The 22,528-nt window shown below is 34.6% G+C and overlaps 1 long non-coding RNA gene across 2 annotated transcripts in view; it reads left to right on the top strand.

Moving 5' to 3' along the window:
- Positions 1-22,528, top strand: part of LOC122889186 — a 201,801-nt gene that overhangs the window by 163,160 nt on the left and 16,113 nt on the right. Inside the window, exons 2-5 of one of the 2 annotated variants that reach the window (XR_006380837.1) lie at positions 3,031-3,079; positions 3,940-4,054; positions 5,718-5,789; positions 10,582-11,515. This is a non-coding gene — a long non-coding RNA (uncharacterized LOC122889186). Of the gene's footprint in view, positions 1-3,030; positions 3,080-3,939; positions 4,055-5,717; positions 5,790-10,581; positions 11,516-22,528 lie in introns of those variants that run through there. The other variant, XR_006380838.1, reaches the window with a different exon arrangement.

Genomic DNA, 22,528 nt, shown 5'->3' with positions numbered 1-22,528 from the left:
TTCTGGATGGCTGTGATTGGCAGATATAATAGAATAATGAAAAAGAATAAAACAGGAGTAAACTGAAAGCCCCAAATTAAAGATTCAAATCAAACATTTTCCCTTTTCCGCAATAAAAATAATAGCCAAACAAGGCTTTTAAATAACAGTCTGATAAGTGAATACCAAAAAAGAAATGACAGAACATTAACTGTACTCTAACCTCTACAACCTATATGCAGATTGCCTTCATTAGTTGGTCTCAGTATCTGTCCCTAAGAACTTATGGTCTTTAGAAATCCAGCAAATTCTCAGACCTCTCCTCTTTGAGAATATATGTCCACTGGTTATAAGATTTTCTGGAATCAAGAACTGATCCATTTCAGGTTGAAGTTAAATGATACTGGATAATATTACTAATTCTATGATACAAGTTTTGTTTTGTCTTGCTTTGTCCTTTTAGATTCACAACATTTACTTCCCATAGTGTTTTCTATTCTACATCATAGAGAAAAATGCCCAAACTCCACATGTTGCAGAAATGGAAACAAAGAAACACTGAGGAGATTGAGTATACAGCCAGAAGCTCTTTCAAAATGTGAAGAGTGACAGGAAATATTGAGAAGAGAGATTATTACAATTTGCCAGATAAGTAAATTGATTTTATTCATCTTGGAACTTGACCTGAGTTAAACTTGCCTGAACACTGGATATGTATTTATCTTCTCTTTCATCGTTAATTTTTAGTGCTTGACTATGAAGAAAAGGCTTGTTCTGTTTATATTTATCAAGGAACATAATTTTTGATACAATTATCATTTCTTGTATTTTTTAAGTATACACAATCGGAGGAACATCTCATTAGAATAGAATTTGTTTTAACATAACTTGGCCTTTTCAGCTTTATACTTTCTCATCCTGTCCTTATCCTTATCCATTCCATCACTTTAGGCAGGTTGAAATACTCATACCTGCTGACGTTTTATCTCTCCTACTCCTTCAGTGCAACCTCTTTCTTTTTTTTATTGAAATATATTTGGTATACAACACTATGTAAGTTTAAGGTGTACAACATATCGATTTGATTCATTTCTTTTTCTTTCTTTTTTTAAAAATAAAAAAAATTATTTATTTATTTGATAGAGAGAGAGAGCAAACACAAGTAGGGAAAGAGGCAGAGGGAGAGGGAGAGGCAGGTTCCTCGCAGAGTGGGGAGGCCAATGCAGGGCTCCATCCCAGGATGCTGGGATCATTACCTGAGCCGAAGGCAGACTCTTAACAACTGAGCCATCTAGGCACCCCTTTATTCATTTCTTTTTGCAATATGATTGCCATTGCAGCATGAGCTCTACACATTCCTTTCTTTATCAGTTGTCAATAGCTTTCCTTTGAGGCAAAGCAGCGTGCATTTTATTTATTTATTTATTTATTTTCATTTATTTGACACAGAGAGAGAGAGAGATCACAAGTAGGCAGAGAGGCAGGTGGAGACAGAGAGAGGAAAGCAGGCTCCCTGCTGAGCAGAGAGCCCTATGTGGGCTTGAACCCAGGACCCTGAGATCATGACCTGAGCCGAAGGCAGGGGCTTAACCCACTGAGTCACCCAGGTGCCTTGAGCAGCATGCATTTTAATTAGAGGAAGAGATAGTGTAGAGAAGTATAAAGAAGGAAAATGCATCCACAAAAGTACTTGTAATCAAGGAGAAGAACAAGGAAAAGAAAGAGGTTGGAAAAGAAGTACAGAATAGTAGGCTGTGTGGTGTAGTTTCTATAACTGCCTGAAAGTCAAGGAGGGTCAGGTGAGGCAAGAAACATCTATTTGGAGAATGAAACTAACTGTTGGATGAAAAGCTGTCTGTGGTTAGTACAGTTACGCGTATAAAAATATTTTTAGCCTTTGTTTTCATAGACATGTAAACCTGTTAACAAAGAATGGCTAGTAAAAAAATAATAATGTTTTGGAGCAAAGTTTATATCAGTCCTGGAAACACCTCTTAGCTCATAGTTTCCGTGACCGCATAGGTCTTAGTATTCCATCCACCTCAGTAAGGACAGTCTGGGTTACATGTACACTGCACGTCCAGATTCTGCATCCCAGACCAGTGACGATGTATTAGAAGACCTTGGAACAGCTTAAGAAGATTCTTTTGGTTTGTATCAATATTTGATGAGAGAGAATATGTGTATGTTACCGTTTTATGGGGCAATTTCGGATCTCCCCTGTATTTCATGATAGGTAGGTAAATCAAGACCCTAGACTTTTTTTTTTTTTTCAGTTGATACTGGTTAAATGTTTCCACTAATTTTTACTTCTTTTTGACTAGTGCAAAATAAACATCATTTCAGTAACTCTTACTCTTTTTCTTTGTTTTGAAAATTTCAAAAAACTATTGTTCCAAATACATTTTAACTCCAAAGTAAAGTAGAAGCTGAAACAATCAAGCCCTAGTAGTCTGTAGGATATTGGAAAAGGTGTGCAAATGGGAACTATTTTTAAAAATGATACATATATATTTAAAATTTATTAGTATATAAGTTCACTACTAATTAGATGATGTAGGACCAGGTGGAACAGGTTGGATTTTCCTTCTTTCTAAAAACAAACCTGTGAAAATTGAGCAAAAAAGTTGTGCAGCATTTTTTTTTTGACTACAGTTAACACACAATGTTGCATTAGTTTCAGTTGTACAACTTCCTGATCTCGCAAGTTTATACTTATGCTATGTTCACCCTGAGTGTAGCTACCATCTGTCCCATTACATCATTACATCAGTGTTACAGTATCATTGACTGTAATCCCTATGCCACGGGTTTTATTCCTGTGACTTACTCCATATTGGGAGACTTGTATCTCCCTCTCCCCTTCACACATTTTGCCTATACCCCTCATTCCCTCCTCTGGCAACCATGTTTTTTTTTTTTTCTCTGTATTTATAGGTCTGATTCTGCTTTTTATTTATTCATTTTTTTAGATGCCATTTTGAGTGAAAACATATTGTATTTGTATCATATTCTCTGTCTGATTTATTTTACTTTCCATAATGCTTCTAGGTCTGTCTTGGTTGTCTCAAATGGAAGGATCTCATCCTTTCTTATGACTGTAAGTTGTGCAGAAATTTAATTCAGAATTCTTTCGCTGATGTATTATTTTCCCCATTATTTTATAATTGTATTACTCATGTTTAATTCAATTCAATTATGTTTTTCTTTTTTAGGAATTCAGGTATATTGAGTCTTTCTAAAGATTTCAACTTAATTTTCATTGAAACTCTATTCATTCAGTCATCATTTTATATGATTGATTAAATTTAATAATTATAATAGAAAGTACACAAAATTGAAAACAATCATTGATCAACACGAGTCAGCTGGTGATAGCTAATGGGCACAGGTATATTGCAAAGTTCCTTGTCAGTTATAAGGAGTTTATGTCCTGTGGCAACAATAATATAATTTACTTGGTAGTAGAGAACCTCAGTTACTCTGGCAACTCATTTCAATAGAGGTTATCTAATGTAGATTCCAGTGCAATGTTCTCTAACTCACTGTAACAGAGTTTTGCTCAAAATGAGTACAGTTTGTAGTGACAATACAAAAGTGGAAAGTGTATCTTCACTTTGATCATGAGTTATTTGTGAATGTTTTCAATAGTTTTTGACAAGTAAAATAACATTAATTAATCATTAAATCTTTTAAATTAGTTTCATAAAACCAATAAAAGTTGTTTTTTGAGGGATGCCTATGTGACTCAGTTAAGCCTCTGACTTCCACTCAGGTCATGATCTCAGAGTCCTGGGATCTAGCCCCATGTGGGGCTCTGTGCTCAGCAGGGAATCTAGAGATTCTCCCTCCTTTTCTCTCTGCCCCTTTCCTGGCTTGTGCTATCTCTCTCAAATAAATTAATAAAATCTTAAAAAAAAAAAGTTGTTTTTGTTTTTGTTGTTGTTTTAATTTTTCTAGAACAACAGAATGACTCAGAGTGGAAGCTCTGGATTCAGATGCTTTAGCGTCCTATTTCAGCTGTACCATTTGCTGTGACCTTGGGAAAGTGAAGTCTCTCTGCCTGGTTCTTCAGGTACAAAATGAAAATTACAGGAGACAATATCCCTCTCCCTCTGCCCCTCCCTCACTCGTGTGTGTGTGTGAGTGTGCGCGTGTGCTCGCTCTCTCCCTCTCTCTCTCTCAAATAAATAAAATCTTTAAAAATTCTTTTCTGCCCTATAGGTATTTCTCTTGCTGTTTTCTCTTTCTCTTCTTACTCTCCATGATTTCCTTTGTCCTTCCCACCTTTCTATAGGTGGCTCCTATCTTTTTTACCTTAATGATGTCAGGACCTTGTGATTCTTGATAGTTATACCTTATTCTGTCCTTGAGTAGCTGCTCAGATCTGTCACTGACAAAAGTTTTAAGTCCTTCTGATTCCAGAACCATCGATTTACAAAACAAACAAACCATCTTCTGAGGTTAGCCCCTTTTCATGGTGTAACTTTAACATATTGCTAGGTTAATAATATCTTTCCCAAAGACAGCCCTCTCCTTATCACTCCACCTCCTACAACCCGGGTGGAGGGAACAGAACAAGTTTCTGGAGTGAAAATAAAATTTCTATCACAGTGGAGTAATTTAAATTCAGTCCTGTTCCAAACTCTGCAACTGAGGTGAGTCTGTACAACTTCAGTTAACAAAAAAGTTAAAAATATTTCATTCAAATGATAATGTCTAAATTTTCAGAACCCAATTAAGTCATGATAAATCCTTAATTTGTAAGGCGCTCCCCATGACACTTTGGCTTTTTCATATTTTATCAGTTATTAAAATTTTAACACTAGCAACAGTCATTCAACTTAAAAATGACACAAGAAAAGAATGTGCAAAGAGATATAGAATAACTGAAATGACAGGACTGGTTTGAGATACTGAATATCTGAATAATCTTAAAATCTTAGAGTCTTATATCTCTTAAGGCAAAGAGAAAAATTTTGTGTACTGTTGCGTGTGTCTTCCTAGGATTTTAACCCACTGAGCCATCCAGGCACCCTGTCTTCCTAGGATTTTAGAAATAAGAAGCCTAAGATTACCTGCACAGCTCTGAATCAGAGCAGAGATATGCAAGCCAAATGCTTTAGTGATTAGATATCCACTATAATCCATGTAAACATCATTACTCAAAAAGACCTTTTAACATCTGAAAATTTTACATTATTTCTTTTTTACTTTTGAACTATTACTTCCATTTTACTTTTCCTTTTTACCCTTGAAATTCCTTTATTGATTATCCTATCATATTTCATTATCTTAAATCCATGCTACATTGGATTTAAAAAAAAATTCCTTCGATCCTAAGTTTCTAAGTGTTTTTTTTTTCTAGATTGAGTTATGTTTATTAGTGGTATACAAAGGATCAAAAATTAGATTTATTGCTAATTTTTATAAATAACTGCTAAATATCTAAACTGAAATTTTAAAATACTAGAAATGCATCTGTTCTTTAAATACTTTATTTTGGCAGTTTTCAAATCCAGAAAAAAATGAAAAGAAGAGTATCATGAATTTCTTCATATCATTTAGATTTGCCAATTTTTAATGTTTTGACATGTTTTCCAAAGGCGGGGTTAAGTATATATAATATGTTGTGACATTATGTTTTCCAAGGTTATGTCAAACTTGGTTTAAAATGAAATCTCATTAATAAATTGTAGTTCACATACTTTTTTTTTTTTTTTTTTTGGTGTTCCTAGTCTATTCAAAGTCTCTCCTACCTGCTCAGGTATTCCTGAGATGTGCTGGGCCTATCTCAGATGTGCATATAGGTAAGTTCTATTGGCTATAACCTGACCTACTATTATCTTCTTTTTACATAGTCTTCTGTGGAGAAACACACTGTATCTCTAACAGTATGATGTGGAAACCCCCGAGTCCCAGGTATGCCTATAGCTACTTAATCTCCCCAATAGCTTTAAAAATTTCGACCCACCATCTTTTTAGTAGAGCACCACTGGCCCCAGTAAATAATGCACTTTCTTTCTCAGGCTATTACTGCTGTTTTTGTGTTTTCTAATGTTATTGATGCCCTGAACCAAGTCCAGTTATAAATGCTTCCCTGTTTCTTCTTTCATGTTGGGCAAATCACATAGATACCAAACAGTGATGCTTTTTCCAATGCTCTTTTCTTTCTTTCTTTTTTTCTTTTCTCTTACTCTTCTTCTTTTAATAAAACAACTGCTTCTATTTTAGCTTACTGCTTAACCATATCACCAAAAATTTCAAACATGAATTCCTGACGAACTTGGCTATGGACAGATTTCTTGTCGCCATGTAATAGTAAAGTCCATCTTGTCTCTGTGATATCCAGATTCTTGTTATTGGGCCTGATTTACCTGCCCTACTGCATTCTTTCTTAGGAAATATGCTCCCTAGCAGGTTCGTCAGTCTGTCATGCATGTGGACTCCTAATGAACCCACCATATCTCAATAGCATCATGGATACCACGGGAGCTTAAGCTCTTCTCCTCTCCCACCATTCAGACACATTCACACACATCCCTAACCAGTGCCTTTATGAGATAGCCAGAAGTTGAATCCCAAGTTAATAGGTCTACAAATATGGGTAACATTGCAATTCAAAATAAGGAGGATGACTTAGGAATAAAGTTAACAGAGAAAGATATTTGTTGATGGTCAACCTAACTGTAACCTTAATAAAAGAAAAAGTGTATGATTTGGGTTGTTGGTGAATTCCAGTAACAAAGATTTCTTGTACCTTTTGCTAATACAAATGCCTGAGAGAAGGGAAGACCAGAGGTTAACATCTGGATGAATTTTGGAATTTCTATTCTTCGTTTTGAAACCAATAAGGCAGACTAAAGACTTAGCTTATTTTATTTGGCAATTGTGGTAGTTAGGAGCTTTTTCAAAGTATATATGAATGTTTTTAAAGCTTGAGCAATTGTTCTGCTCTGATTGGACTGCATGAATGAACACACTAATTGTAAGAAATGACCAATCTTTTCCTCCCAGTCTTTGTGGTTTCTAATGGCATAATGATGTCTGGTGCATCCATTTGAAATTTCTTTTGCTGGATTTAAAACAGAAACATATTTTAAAATTTTATTGAGTGATTTCACATTCTTGTCTAATTGTGTTTTCATTTTAGAAAAGCAAAAATAACCAGGGGCTGTTTAAAAACAAACTAATTGGAACAACCTTTCTTTAAAGGCTTCTCAACATGACTTTTACCTTATGAAGATTAAACATTTAAGTTGGGAGAATGTCTTCTTTTTTCTTTTCCGTCCAAACTATCTTTATTTTTGACCCCTCAGGCCCTGGGAGTCTGGAAAATGAAACTCTGCCCAATTTGAGCTTTATACATTGTAATAATTTCTTAATTATTTTCACTAATTCTTCATTTATTCAGTATATAGTAAGGGAAAAATAATATATTCACTTGGACAATAAGCCAACTGGTAAGGGATTCTGTGAATGCATCCCTTGTTATTAGTAAAGGAACAGTCTTTAAAAAGGAGCTGTTTCTAATGTTAATATTTCTAAATTAAAAAAAAAAACTTAAAATAAGTGAATTTGTACAATTTCAGGCCAAAGCATCACATTCCAACTTGCACAATCCACTTAAAACTGGCTAGGAGGCATAGGCCGGTGGGCACTGTGAAGTGTCCACTTTTCCTTATTTCTCCTTTCATTCTTTTTTTTTTTTTTTTTGAAAAGGCAGCAACATTCCACAAAATTCCACATTTTCATTCTTTTGTTGTTGTTGACACCATGTCCATCTCATTGGCCTCCCATCTCATTATTTCTGTCCTGTCTTCATATTTTAATTTTTCTTTTCTCTTATCTCTTCACTCATGAGTTATTCCTGTGACTTTCCTTCCCTCCAAACTGACTGAAAAGTGACCTGCAGGTGAGAGCCAGGAGAAGAAATAAAGGTCCACTATTCTCTTAATTTTCATAAGTAGCACTTTACTAAAATTTCAGGTTTTTCATTTAGTTGTTTCTTGTTGTAAAGAAGTTAAGGTGTGAAAAAGAAAATGTGCACCTAATAAAATTTTGGAAAAATGAAATTGAATTTAATTCTAAACAGCGTTTAAATATTTTGTGTTTCAGGGTTTTCAAGGATCTCTAGAGCAAGAATTAGTTTAGATATGCCTTACCCATCAGCCATAATTAAATGAATTTTGAGTTTGTGGGATATAAAAGTGTTTTGCTTGACAGCTATTTTGAGTCATGCATTTGTATAATACATATTATTGGTATATATGTGTGTGTGTATATACATATATATATATATATATATATATATAGTTTATAATCTCTGAAAAACAGATGCCAAGTTAGTACTAAGCACTCAATAAATCCTCGGCAAGTAGGTCTGGCTCCTGGGCATTGGAAACCTGCCAAGATTTGGGATTCAAGAGAGAGTAGGGGTAGGGAGGGTTGATGGGGATATGATAAGTATGGATAACAGGGTTGTGAGGTACTTTTGCTTGAGAACATGGGGTTTAAATGTGCCTTATATTTTGACTTTGGAATCTCATTGAATTTGGTGTTATTTTACCCTGTACTTTAAGAAAAAGATGCTCTGTTCATTCTAGAATTATTGAAATTAATGACCTCATCATCTTCTTGGCAATATACGGTATGTGAATATTCTGACACTTATTTGCAAACATATCACACATTTTAATTCCCATGAAGCCTACTCTAAATTAAAGTTTCAAGTAACATAAGAGTACATTCACCATTTCACTTTCCCTGTGCACAATAGTTTAGGTCTCTTTATTTATTTTTATTTTATTTATTTTTTTTTAAAGATTTTATTTATTTGACAGAGAGAGATCACAAGTAGTCAGAGAGACAGGCAAAGAGAGAGGGAGAAGCAGGATCCCTGCTGAGTGGAGAGCCTAATGCGGGGCTCTATCCCAGGACCCTGAGATCATGACCTGAGCTGAAAGCAGAGGCTTAATCCACTGAGCCACCCAGGCATCCCACTTTAGGACTCTTTAATACAAATTCTTTTGAACTGAGGTCTCTTAAGTTGGCTTGAGTCAAAAAACAAGTTTGTATTCAGAAGGCTCAGGAAAAATAATTCCAATCCAGATTTGAGAGAGAGATAGTTAGTGTGTGTGTGTGTGTGTGTGTGTGATCTGTTTTCCTTCAGTGCAATTAAATGCATTATTTTTCTTAGTATACACCTTAAAGTAAAAAAGAGTATTTTACTTTAAACAAAACAAAACAAAACAACACAACTCCACCAGGCATTCTCATGAAAGAAGTTTTACTGACCATTTGGAATCATTTATTTTTTATTTTTTAAACAAACTGGTAAGGCAGAAACAGCCTTACCAGGCAGAAAATACTGGTCTGGAACAAAATTTCAAGTCTTTTCTAAAAAATACAGTTGTGGTTAAATTCATGGGTGGTTTGTTTTGCTTCTATTGCCAAGTGTTTGGAACCAGTGGTCTATGGTGACTAGTAGCAATTCTCCAGGGACTTTTAAAAGCATGTGATGTTTCTAAGCTCCGGTGCTGAGTTTTAGAGTTACATGAAAAGCTGTCTGATCAGCCAGACATTGTGTTCACTACCATCCTGTGTCTAGCTAAACAAGATGGTCAGATTAGGAAATGTTTATGAAGGGATTGATTGCTTAATGGATCATTTAATTTATTTTTAGTGACTTAGACGGAAACCTTGAGAAATTCTCAGAACACTTTAAGTTATTTTTGGGAGGCTGGGAGGTTTTGGTCAACTTTCACTTCTCATAGTTACTTTTTTAAACTGAAATCATCCCTGCAAAATGTTATCACCTGGTTCTTGTAGATGAGGAAAAAAGACCAGGAAACAGAGAGCCGCCTTCCCACTGTCAGATGGCTAGTAACTTCATGCCCAGCTTTGCCTTCAGCCAAAGTTGACTTTTTTTTTAAATTAAAGTTCATGGCCCCATCTTCCAAATTGGATACCTATACGGAAGTCCTTTGCAGGCATTTAGAAATAAAAAAAAATTACCTTTGTTGTTAGGGCTGGATGAATAAACTTTAATCTTTCTTCTGCCTATATTAGGTGTGAAATTATCCAAGTATTCCATCAAAAGTTTATCCAAAATTCTAATGTTTTCATTATGTTTGATTTGCAATTTATGAAGGAGTCTTGTGAATTTAGTTCTACGTGTGACTGAATACAGGAAAGAGTGTTTAAAATTATAGCATCTTTCATAGTGCTATAATTAATCTAGGATCATTCATCAAAAAGCAACTCATTAAAAATATAAATAGCATTTTAACTTTTTTTTTTTCCCCCTCAAATTGCTCACAATTCTACTGTTAGCCAGAGAATACTTTTGGAGGAACTGTTTGGAGCCATAATAGAACTGAAAGTAATGCAGTGAGGATGTCAAGCATTGTTAATCCAGTATTCCATTACAAATATGCTAATGTAACCTATCTGGCAGGAGATGGAATTTTTAACATGCAGCAAACTGATGCATAATGAGTTTATACTATAGAGTTATCCCACAGAGTCCAGCGTATCCTCCAGTTTTTGGCAAACTTGAGTGTGATTAGCAACTCTCTTCATTCCCTTCCATCCTTATAGGTGCCATACTTGGATATGAATTGTTTACCGATGTCAGTGAATCAGAGTCCTGGGTGTTCATGAAGAAAGAATGAAGGGTCACAGGTTAGAGACCTGTGGAAAGTGCTAATGGCCCGCGTGTGTCTGGCCTGTGTTACATCTGATTAAGCCTGTCACATTCAGCAGAGCTGCTGAGAGCTTGGTGGAGTTGGCCATATATTATAAGTGCTGGGAAAGACATGACCTCTGCTTATTTCAGCATGAGTTTATCTCTTGGTCTCTTTGATCAGGGGAAGAAAATTTATTGTTGGTTTCTATAATTAGTGCTCACATCCTCCTTTCCATATTTGTAAACGAACTGACTAGCTGTTCCTGCCGATGATTAAATGGGAGTGGAAGAGTGGAGGTTAGTTAGTACCCACGAAATAAATCTAGAGTTAGGATGTGGTGGAAAAAAACCTGGAAACTATGCCTAACTCTGAATAGTTTTTGCCTTGTTTTATCTAACACTCAATAAACGAACAAACAAACAAATAAAATACTTGATTGGATTTTGAAATATTCTGGCCAAGATTATCATAGCTTCTCCCGAAAGTGGCTTAAAATAGCTGGACTGATGAAAAGAATGAGAGGGAGAACGAGGGAGAGAGGGAAGGAGGGAGAGGAACCAAGGTCGTCCTTGGTTTCCTTCTAGATAGGTAAAAAAACTACCTTATGCTACATGCATTTAATTTTTGTTTCTGTGTGTGGTTAAACAACCACCATGAGCTGCTTCTCCCTGACTCATGGAGGATAAGAAGTATCTGATGGAGTTTTATGCATACAACTGAAGACAAAACACGGCCTTGGGTGGCTAGCAAGAATTCATTGCACAGCCTTGAAGGCGTTCTCTTGGACCTGTCCAAATAACCCAGGTCTTCTGGAAGACACCTCATTTATGTCACCTCAACCTATAACTCTGGGGACTGAACAAATGTTTATTTTTATTACTCCTTTTGCTCAATAAAAAATGTTCACATAAAATTAAATAATACAGTGCAGGGCTTATTTTTATGTCTGTTTTCTTAAAACTGTCTTAAAACTGGCAAAGACCCCTTGCAAGCTAGGTTCCAAAGGAGTCTGCACATTGCCCTTGCTCAGTTCTGTTTTCATTCCAGCTTTGGAGTATTAAGGGATTTGGGAAGTTCAGATAAGATCCGCTATCCTAACATGCTTCACTTTTCTCCAAACAAAATTTAAAACCCAAGTAAGGAGTCCATTATACGGATGCAAATCAAAGGCACGACTCACCTTTGTTGCTTAAAAGCCATAATGGTTAAGTGGTTAAATGTTGAACACACATATAAATGAAAAAGACAAGAATTTTCTTAATTTTGGTAAGAAATTTAAGGAATATATCTTAATATTTTCCCACTTTTCCAAAATTCTTATTTTCATTTTGTTTCCCCGATAGCTAATTATATCATTGCCGTAATCCTCATGAGATTAAATTTGGAGGCATATTCCTATATGACTTTTTTTTTCACTTTCTTCCAATTCAGTTAACTATTCATACACAGCTTTTATTCTTTTCCAATTCAGTGAACTAAACTGTTGTCATGCCCTCTGCTTAAACATAGATTTGAATGATATTTACTCAGAATTCAATTATGATATCAAAATGTATCTGAAGATATATAAATTATGCCACATACAGAGACAAAATTTGATTTTTAATGGGTCTACTAAAAAATGAATTATCCCTTCCAGCCATGCAAAGACAATGTTTGAAATTACAAGAAAGATGGAAAACTTCTCTTGGAAGTTTCAAAAAAAATGTTTCTTGGCTACTTTAAAATTGTACTACTGTAAAATTGTACTAAAAACTTATCATTTTAATAAAGTGATTTTATACACTGAACTGCTTTGAATTATCTCTTCTTTTATACTTGCTCTTGTAATATCTTGGGCATCTTGAATATGATAAGACCTATCCCCTTCAGAACTATAAACAAACCAACATAATGGTCTTAATGTTTATACTCACATGCAGTGAAATAAATTATAAAACTATTATTTCTTTTTTTATTTTTAAATTTTTTTTATTAACATATAATGTACTATTAGCTGCAGGGATACAGGTCTGTGAATTGTCAGGCTTATGCGCTTCACAGCACTCACCATAGCACATACCATCCCCAATGACCACAACCCAACCACCCTCTCCCTACCCCCCATTCCCCTGGCAACCCTCAGTTTGTTTTGCGAGATTAAGAGTCTCTTATGGTTTGTCTCCCTCCCAATCCCATCTTGTTTCATTTATTCCTTTCCTATCCCCCAAACCTCTCACATTGTCTCTCAACTTCCTCATATCATGGAGATCATATAATAATTTTCTTTCTCTGAATGACTTATTTTGCTCAGCATAATACCCTCTAGTTCCATCCATGTCGTCACAAAAGGCAAGATTTCATTTCTTTTGTTAGCCGCATAATATTCCATTGTATGTATATACCACATCTTCTTGATCCACTCTTCTGTTGATGAACATCTAGGTTCTTTCCACAGTCTGGCTATTCTGGACATTGCTGCTATAAACATTCGGGTGCACATGCCCCTTTGGATCACTACGTTTGTATCTTTAGGGTAAATACCCAGTAGTGCGATTGCTGGGTCATAGGGTAGCTCTATTTTCAACTTTTTGAGGAACCTCCATGCTGTTTTCCAGAGTGGCTGCACCAGCTTCCCACCAACAGTGGAGGTTGGTTCCCCTTTCTCCACATCCTCGCCAACATCTGTTGTTTCCTGACTTAAAACTATTATTTCTTAATTAAACAAAAGCTATTCTGGAGAAAACTTTGCTAGTTGATTATATTCCCATTGCTTTTTGTTTCTGATAGTTGTTTGAAGTTGCATAGTATAGCACAAAAGCAAAACCAGGGTTTTGTTTTAACTTAAAACTTTGGATAAAATGTGGCAAGTACCATACTAAGCTACATTGCATTTACTAAGCTACAGTGCGTTTATTCTACTCTGTTTTAAAATTATTTTCACAGCATTCAACAGTGGCAATTTATTTAACATTTATCATTGCTTCTGGGAGAACAGTTATGATTTTTAGAAATTTTATATGCCCTACATAAAACAAGCATATGTACTATATTAGTAAATTAAAATTCTTAAAAAATCATAGAGAATTACTAGTATTGAAGCAACTTTGTTTAATTTCATTGGATAAGAGAGATTTCTTTTTATAACATATGCATTATTTTTTTAAATGGTTCCACAAAAATCTTAGGATCAACAAAGAAATTCCAATGGCCTGATAGTCTCAGGCAGGATGTGTGATATGGGAATGTACATAATTATGGTCTTTCTGAGGTTCTGATCTAGTTTTAGACAACATTTGCTCCTTTTTTTTTTGGTAAATGGCAGATAATTTGGAATGATGGGCAGGTTTGATAAGAAAGAAAAATAAAAGCTACTGGGCAGGAGGAGAAGCATATTTCCTAGGGTTACTAAATTCACAATTTTAAAAGTTACTGGTGAATGTTTTATTTGTTTTAGAATAAGCCAGCATTGAGTGAGGTTGGAATTTTTTTTTTTAACTTCAGATCATCATTATTATAAGCTATAAAATGGTAGGAGCACAAAAACATTGAAATTCTGGCACAGAGCAAGGAACTTGCTCCAGCTCCAGTAACTCAAATACTACTTGGTAAGACAAATAGCAAAAGGTTAGTATTTCTTCTTCTTCTTTTTTAAAAAGATTTTATTTATTTATTTGGCAGAGAGAGAGAGAGAGAGAGAGATCAAAGTAGGCAGAGAGCCAGGCAGAGAGGGGGAAGCCAGCTCCCCGCTAAGCAGAGAGCTCAAGGTGGGGCTCATCCCAGGACCCTGAGATCAAGACCTGAGACAAGGCAGAGACTTAACTCACTGAGCCACCCAGGCACCCCTACTATTTCTAATGTCATTGAATTTTTTAAAGAAAAGAGATCTGTTGACTTTAGTCATTGATGGTTTCAATTTAGAAAAGATTATTTGGGGATTTGTCCACCAAAAGTTTACTTATCCACTTTATTTTCTTAAAGTCCCTCCTACTGGAAAGCATTTAAGTGTTATTCTTCTAGAAAGAGTTATATGGACTACGCGTGTCCTCTCATTGTTTCAGTTAAGGGTTCTCAGCTGTTTATCCCATTGTGAAGTGAAAAATAAAGAATTCATTTGTTCTCTTCTGTCAAAGATCTGTTTTGCAAAGGCTAGGCATTTTGTATATTCACATGGAAGATGGGAACTTTACATGAAATGGCTATATTCTTGCCTAAGGAAATGTGCAGAATGTATTCAGTTATGGTGTTTAGGAGAAATTCTTTCTGACACTTCAATAAATAAAAGAATATTTGGATTATGGTACATATTATGGATGGATCTGATGTTATATAAATGGTCAAGGCAAGCCACACTGTGGCTAATTTATACAACGTCCATTTGTCTAATCATCTGAAAATGAAGGGTTGGTCTTTTTGAAGAAGCTTTGATGATACTGAGGAATAACCAGACACCATTAAATATGCTTGTGTCATACTGTAATGAACAATATAAGAAACCTTGAGGAATGAATAAACTCATACTCTTCACCAGTTCATATTTTCTAAAAAAAAAAAAAAAGTCAGCAAACAAAAAATAAATACAGTTTTCATGGCTTATATATTTCACGTTTATTTACTTTCAGGTTAGAAAAATTTTATGAGGGAAATACATCCTGTTACTTTGACAGGAAAGCTTTACCTTTTTAATAACTAACATGTGATTAAATGTAAAAAATAAAAACTTTTTGTGGGCCGAATGAAAGATAAACAAACTTTAACTGTGTAATTATAAAGTAGACATCATTTAGTGTGTTCTTATTCTGTGTTAGAAAAATGGTTGATTTACATGCACTTCTTTTTCAAGTTTTTATTTAAATTCTACTTAGTTAACATACATGGTAAAATTGGTTTCAGGTGTATAATTTAGTGACTCTTCCCTTATATGCACTTTTAAAATTTTTAATAATAATCTTGCAAAGAGTGGATTGTTTTTCTTATTTTATTGATGAAGAAACTGAGGCTCTGAGAGATTAAATGACCTATCTAAGGTCACTCAACTAACACACCACAATTCTCTTGTGTATCAGGCTGTGTCTTTTATGAAGTCAGGTGCCCATTATAATCATGTCTTAGGCAAGGTTCTCATGGGAAATAGAAGATGCACTCAAAGATTTAAAAAAACAATAGAGAAGAATATTGTTGTAAATGCATGTAAGATCTCCATAAAAGTCCAGGACAGGCTGAATTTGTGGCCCCTTGGAAGAGCTCCAGAGAATGCTGTCTCTCATCTCCAGAAATTATTTGTTCTCCAGTGTTTGTTACCAGCTCCCAGGGATCCTCCAAGTCCTCTTAGTTGCTGCCGATAAAAAAGTCTCTGCAGGACTACAAATGACCTCAATTACATTTTGGATACAGAACACTCAGTTCAAGATTTCAGGGTTAATCAGTCTCATTCCTGGTCTAATCAGTCTAATGGTAGGAAGGACCAAGCCCTCTTTCTGCTTACTCAGAAGGGCACAGATGTATATTCAGATAGTATTATTTTGTATAACCCCGAACTTCTATTCTGGGATTTAGGAATTTTATTCATACTTTACTATTCCATGGTTATGAGGAACATGAAAAATTGGCTAAATTTTGAAAGTTCACACAAAGCATTACATAGTCAGTAGATGCTTTGCATTTAGTAACTGGTAAAATATTTTGAGTTTCCGGATTCTAAATGAATACTTTAAAAAAGGTAACAAAGGCTTTTTACGGAACTTTTCTCGATGGGGAGGAAAATGGAGGTTATATTCTCTATTGCTAGCCACTAGGGTCCTATAACAATATTCTAGAGGAAACATGAGGGGTCATTAGGACAATTTTCCCTTGCCTGGAAAATGGTAAACACGTCTATGCGGATAAAAACATCTCTATAGATTATTTTTGTTTTCAATAACTTTAGAAAATAGTAATTGTTTTTTTTCCCAGTTGACTGGATTAAAAGAAAAAAATAATCCATAATATTGTAAACAAAACCTAACTGACAAAGCCCTAAGGGTGTTCTTGCATAATAAAGAAATAATTCAAAATATTAGTCTACTTTTAAATATATTCTTAGTGGAATTTTAAACACTACAGAATTTATTAATCTCACCATATTGTAGCAAGATATTTGTTTTCAAGATTTGTGCTGATAACTCTTGGTTCTAAAGGACACCAAAGTATCAATATTACATCCATAAACCCAAAGAAGTAAAACTAGTCTTATAAGAAACACAGGTTTATGTCATCAATTGTATGCATTTTGTGCCAGAGTCTTTTACTTCTAGCACAAAAATATATCCCTAGAAAAAGGTATCTACAATTGGAAGATACTTTAACTTCTGAAACCTTTGTGTTACCTAATCATTAATTTATTGAATAGTTTGAATTAAAATTACATTTTTAATAGCTATAGCTATTGCTTAATCATGTTACTAAAACAAATGAATTTCTATAGACTCCATTGTAATATGAAATAGCTTTCTTTTCCCATTTGACCTTTTATGGGTCAAATGACCTACTTATAAAATGACCCACTTATGACCTACTTACAGAATAAAGACATATGTTGTATCTCAAATTTGAGATGATAAATGAAGCCATCTTATTCTATCTCTGGCTTTGTAAGATTTCAAGACATTATGGGCATATTTATCTCCAAAGTACATCATCATATGTCAAGAAACTGCTTAGATCATTCTAGATTTTATGACACATAACTTTGTAGTTCACATAGACTTCTTGTCAATTATCTGTCTTACTCAAAAGCTAATGAGTCACTCTATGGTCGATTAAATTGAGTATTTTATCTTAAACCAATTGTATGTAGTGTAACTTAGAATATGTATGGATTCTTTGATCATACCCTGGAACCTGAAAAAAAAAAAAGATAAAAATCATGGAAAATATTATCAGGATAGTTATATCTTCAGCTATTGCTGCTTCTTAGGAAATGAAAGACATTTATTATGTAAAAAATACATAAATATGTATATGAAGTACATTCATATGCACATCTATATATGCATACACACTCATGAGTTCACACATGCATTGTCTCATCTCCTTGTCAACCTAGTGTAGCTACAATATACATTTTGATTGAATAAATAGTTCTACATTATTACAAAAGTGTGATACTATTCATGACTAATGCTTACAATTATGCTCTTGTACAAAGCTTTTACTTTCCCTGATGTTAATTGTCTTATATATACATTCTCTTTGTTTTCTGTACTCATCACTAATTCATTCCCAGACTTCCGGCCATAAGTGCAATCCTTTTCTCAGTAACTTTTAAAACATCAGACATCCCACAAATTAGGCTGTTTGGGGATCTCTTCCGGAGACCTCTGTCTTCCGCTTTCATTCCCTAGCTGTGGCTATGAGATCGCCCTTTCTCTGCAGAATATTCATTTTGTGCTTTTTTCCTACATTGATTCTCTTGTTTCCAGGATCTCATGGCATAGCCACCCTTGGTTTACTCCTATTTTAGTGACACACACCCCCAATAACATCCTAAGAAATGGATTTAGCTGTGGATCCCTTTTTCTGAGAACTTGCATATCTGGAAATGTACTTATTCTACTCTCACTGAACTCCAGTCTTTACTGAACTTAGGATCTTACAGTGAAAATGATTTTCATTCAGAATTTTCTGTATTGCTTAATATCTATTGCTGTTATGGAGAATCTCTGATTTCTAATCACTTATGCCCTGAACTTATTCCCTCTGGAAGGTTTTAGGATACTTTTATTTTCAGTATTCTATTATTTCACAGTAGTTGGTTTTGCTAATATTTCCCCCAACTATTGTTGTTTCTTTTGTTGTTGTTGTTGTTGATGATGATGATAATGTTTTTCCCCACAGTGGGCCCTTTAGAATGGGAAATCTGTATTTGTTTTCTTAATTGTTTTCTTAGTAATATCCTCTCCACTCTTTTCTCCATTTTTTTTAAAGAAATTCTTATCATTCATATATTTACTCTGAGATGTTTTCTGTAAATTTCTTATCTTCTTTTTCTTTATGGAAGGTTTATAATTTCTTTAAATACATCTTCTAAGGCTTCTATATTTTTTTATTTCATGTTATCACCTTTATAATATCTAAGAACAATTATTTGTTGATTAGTTTTTTTCACTAGTAAGATCTGATTTTATTTGTATATATATGTTATATACAGATTTTTTTTTAACAGACATTCAAACAATATTTTTGAGTACCTAAGTGCCAAAACTGCCTTAAACACTGGGAAACAGCAGAAAACAAGGCAATTTCAATTAAAATACAACTTTTCAAAAACCATTTTTCATGCTAAAATTTGGTTTCTTTCAAGCACTTGCATTGTCATACCCATATTTATCAAGTTACCTTCTACCCACCTATGTATCTTTAATCTGCTATTATCAGTACATATAGAGGATCTTCCAGTAGCCAATATACCCAATATCCACATTGTCAGGTATTCCCATGACAGGTGAAATGAACTATACAGCCTTAGCTAGTAAGTTTATCTTACATTCACTCAGCTAAATAAATCTTTTCAAGTCATAAATCTAAGTATGTCATCTCCCCAACTTAAAGTCTTCTAGTGACCTTCTGTTATACTTAGCATACTATCTGACCTCTTTTACATGGTTTGTAAATCCCTACATAATCTAGGTCTGACCTCCCAGATCTTCTTTCCTTGATTATCTATCTGTCCTTCCTTGTATATGATCTAATCACACTTGCTTTGTTGTTCCTGGAAGACTTATTTTTACCCTTTCAACCAAGCTCATTTTTAACTTGGGGGCTTTGCAATTCATTTACAATGCTCTTCCTACCTGAAAGACTCCTTGTGGTAGGCAACTTTTAGTATCTTCGGATGTTATGTCATGAGTAGCCACTTGGAGAAGCCCTCATGCCAAGAAACTGATGCCTCCAATAGCCAGTAAGGACCCATGGCCTGCAAACAGCCTATGAGGAAGACTGAAAGCAGATCTTCCTTCAGCTGAACCTGGAGACAAGTGCCTCCCTGGCTGCTGTGTATTGTTAGGGACTCCAGCCATGGACCTAGCTAAGCCATCCCTGGATTCCCGACCCATAGAAACTGTGAGATAATAAATGTCTGTGGCTTTAAGTAACAAAGTCTTGAGGTAATTTCTTGTGTGGCCATGGACAATTGATATACTTGATCTTGTCACTCAGGCCTCAGATCTCATATCTGCTCCTCTAAGATGGGTTCAACAAACTTTTTTTTGTAAAGGGCCATCTCTTAAATATTTTAAGCTCTTTCTTAGAATCTCAGTCTTCAACTCAGCTACCCAAATCTGCCGTTATATCAGGAAATCAGCCAAAGATAGTATGTGAATGAATAATCAAGGTAATGTTCTAAACAATATCTATGTATAAAATAGGTGGCAGGTTGGGGCGCCTGGGTGGCTCAGTGGGTTAAGCCGCTGCCTTCAGCTCAGGTCATGATCTCAGGGTCCTGGGATAGAGTCCCGCATCGGGCTCTCTGCTCAGCAGGGAGCCTGCTTCCTCCTCTCTCTCTCTGCCTGCCTCTCTGCCTACTTGTGATCTCTCTCTGTCAAATAAATAAATAAAATCTTTAAAAAAAAAATAGGTGGCAGGTTGAAGTTTGTCCAATAATACTCTAAGAGACCTTTCCAGGTCCCTTGATTTAATGTCATTTATCCCATACAAAAGTCACTACCATTTTAAGGTTATTTAACTTGCTTTTTTACTCTCCTCACTGGAATGGAAGCTACCTGAAGGTATATTGCACTCTGGGGCTCAGAACCATGGCTAGCATATTCCACAGTAAATACTGAAAGGGGCCATGGATTGATTTGGGTGAAGTTGGAAGGAGACTTCTCAAATGAGGAAGTGCCCAGGAAACATGGGATGAAACAAAGACATATATAAATTAAAAGAAGCCTAAGAGATACAGCACAAATATATGATTATGATGTCTGTCTTGTAAAAAAGGGTACTGTTTAATCTGTGCTCCTTCACACAGTCCTAACTCCCTAACTAGAATGCGAATCATTGGGAGGCTTGGCCCATACTTTTTCTTCTTCGTATACCAGAACCTGTCTGTCATTGTTACTGCTCAGTAAATGCTTGTCTAACCCAGTATGAGCACAAGAAATCAGTATTAGAGAGATGGTAATACGGAAGGGAGAAAAGAAGAAATCCGTTTACAGGAAGAGTTTTTGTTCACCCTTAAGAGTCCCATAAAAAGCACAATCTTCTAAACATGAAAGATGTTTGACAATTAGCTGGTCTGCCTCTACAGTGTCTTCTATCAGGAAATATAACTCTTTTGATAAGATTTGTCTAGATAATCGTCTTTATTTTGCTGGTAGGAGTAAGCATTAAACAACCTTATTGAATGCTCACTTTCCACATAGGTGTCAAGCAAAATCTTCTTTCTTCATTCTGCCACATAACAGCTATATTTTATGATAGCACAGGGTACATAAATTTCTATCTTTTTTCTGAAATAACATTGTCAATCAATCTCCGTAACATTTCAAAATATTAGAATATGTAACAAGATGAGGGAACAGCTATTTGTATAGAACTCTGTGTTTTACAAATGGGTAATAAATGAATCATATATTCTTTCCAAGGTTATGGTTACACAAATACTTATTGAAATTTATTCATTAGCATGAGTCAGTAAGATAAGAATGAGATGAATTTGGCTTTTTAGCTATGTAGTAATGTATTGGATTATGCCTTATGGGGATGATACATATACTTGTATCCAGATAATCATATGTCTGGCTCTACAAATAATATATGTTTGTTCTTTCAACTTAGCAAATTACAACATGGCATTTGGGGGCAGAGTATGGTTTGGATGCTGATGTAATTGGCAGTCTATCTTAATCTTTACTGTTTTTGATTATATATAATTTATTTTAATTGCAGAGAAGCATAGATTTCAAATTTAACTTTGGTATGGCTTTCAGCACAACACAATAGAGAGAAATCATACTTCTATTTATCTTTATTGCTATAGTTTGGTCTGTGATATAACATTTGATCGTTAACATTCTGGGTTATAAATAAACTGAAAAGGAATAAAAATTGTGATGCCTTACATTGGACTTTAAAATACATTTTATAATTCTAAATTTTATATTTTGTACATTAATTATAGAAATAAGTTTTGAAAAAAAAAGAAAGCATGTAAAATATGGCATCATCCACAATTCCAATGTTCAAAGATTGTCACAATTTATATTTTGATATTTAAGTTTTGCATATATTTATATTTTAAAAAGTCAATGATAAGAATCAAACTCAAAGTGGCAATAATGTTTTTTTTAAAATATTTTATTTATTAGAGAGAGAGAGAGAAAGAGAGCATAAGCTAGAGGAGAGAAGAAGAGGGAGACGGAGAAGCAGACTCCCTACCAAGAAGGGAGCCCAATATGGGGCTCCATCCCAGGAATACAGAATCATGCCCTAAGCCAAAGGTAGACGCTTAACTGATGGAGCCACCCAGGCACCACAACTATAATGCTTTAGATATGAAGACATACTATTCTCTGAGGGGAATAAACATGAATATGAATAGAAACATACATTTACTTGTTTATTTGTCACTCCATGTTCTTCTTCTAGAATGTATGCTCCATAGAAGCAGGAATTTGTGTGTGTGTGTGTTTTTTTAAATCTTCTATCCTCATTGACTAAAATAGTACCTGTCACATATTTATTCAATGAGTTAATTGATAATTAACATTTTTATGTTATAATATTTTATAAAATTCCAATTTTAATATTTTAAGTATTATTTTTAACGACAGTGAGATTGTACTGTATTCATTTTGAACCAATCTTCATTTTATGTAAATTTGTTATCTCTGGTATTT

Source organism: Neovison vison, chromosome 11 (genome assembly GCF_020171115.1).
Source record: "Neovison vison isolate M4711 chromosome 11, ASM_NN_V1, whole genome shotgun sequence".
NCBI lineage: Eukaryota > Metazoa > Chordata > Mammalia > Carnivora > Mustelidae > Neogale > Neogale vison.
Note: the sequence above shows the minus strand (reverse complement) of the source record. Positions and strands in the feature narration are given on the sequence as shown.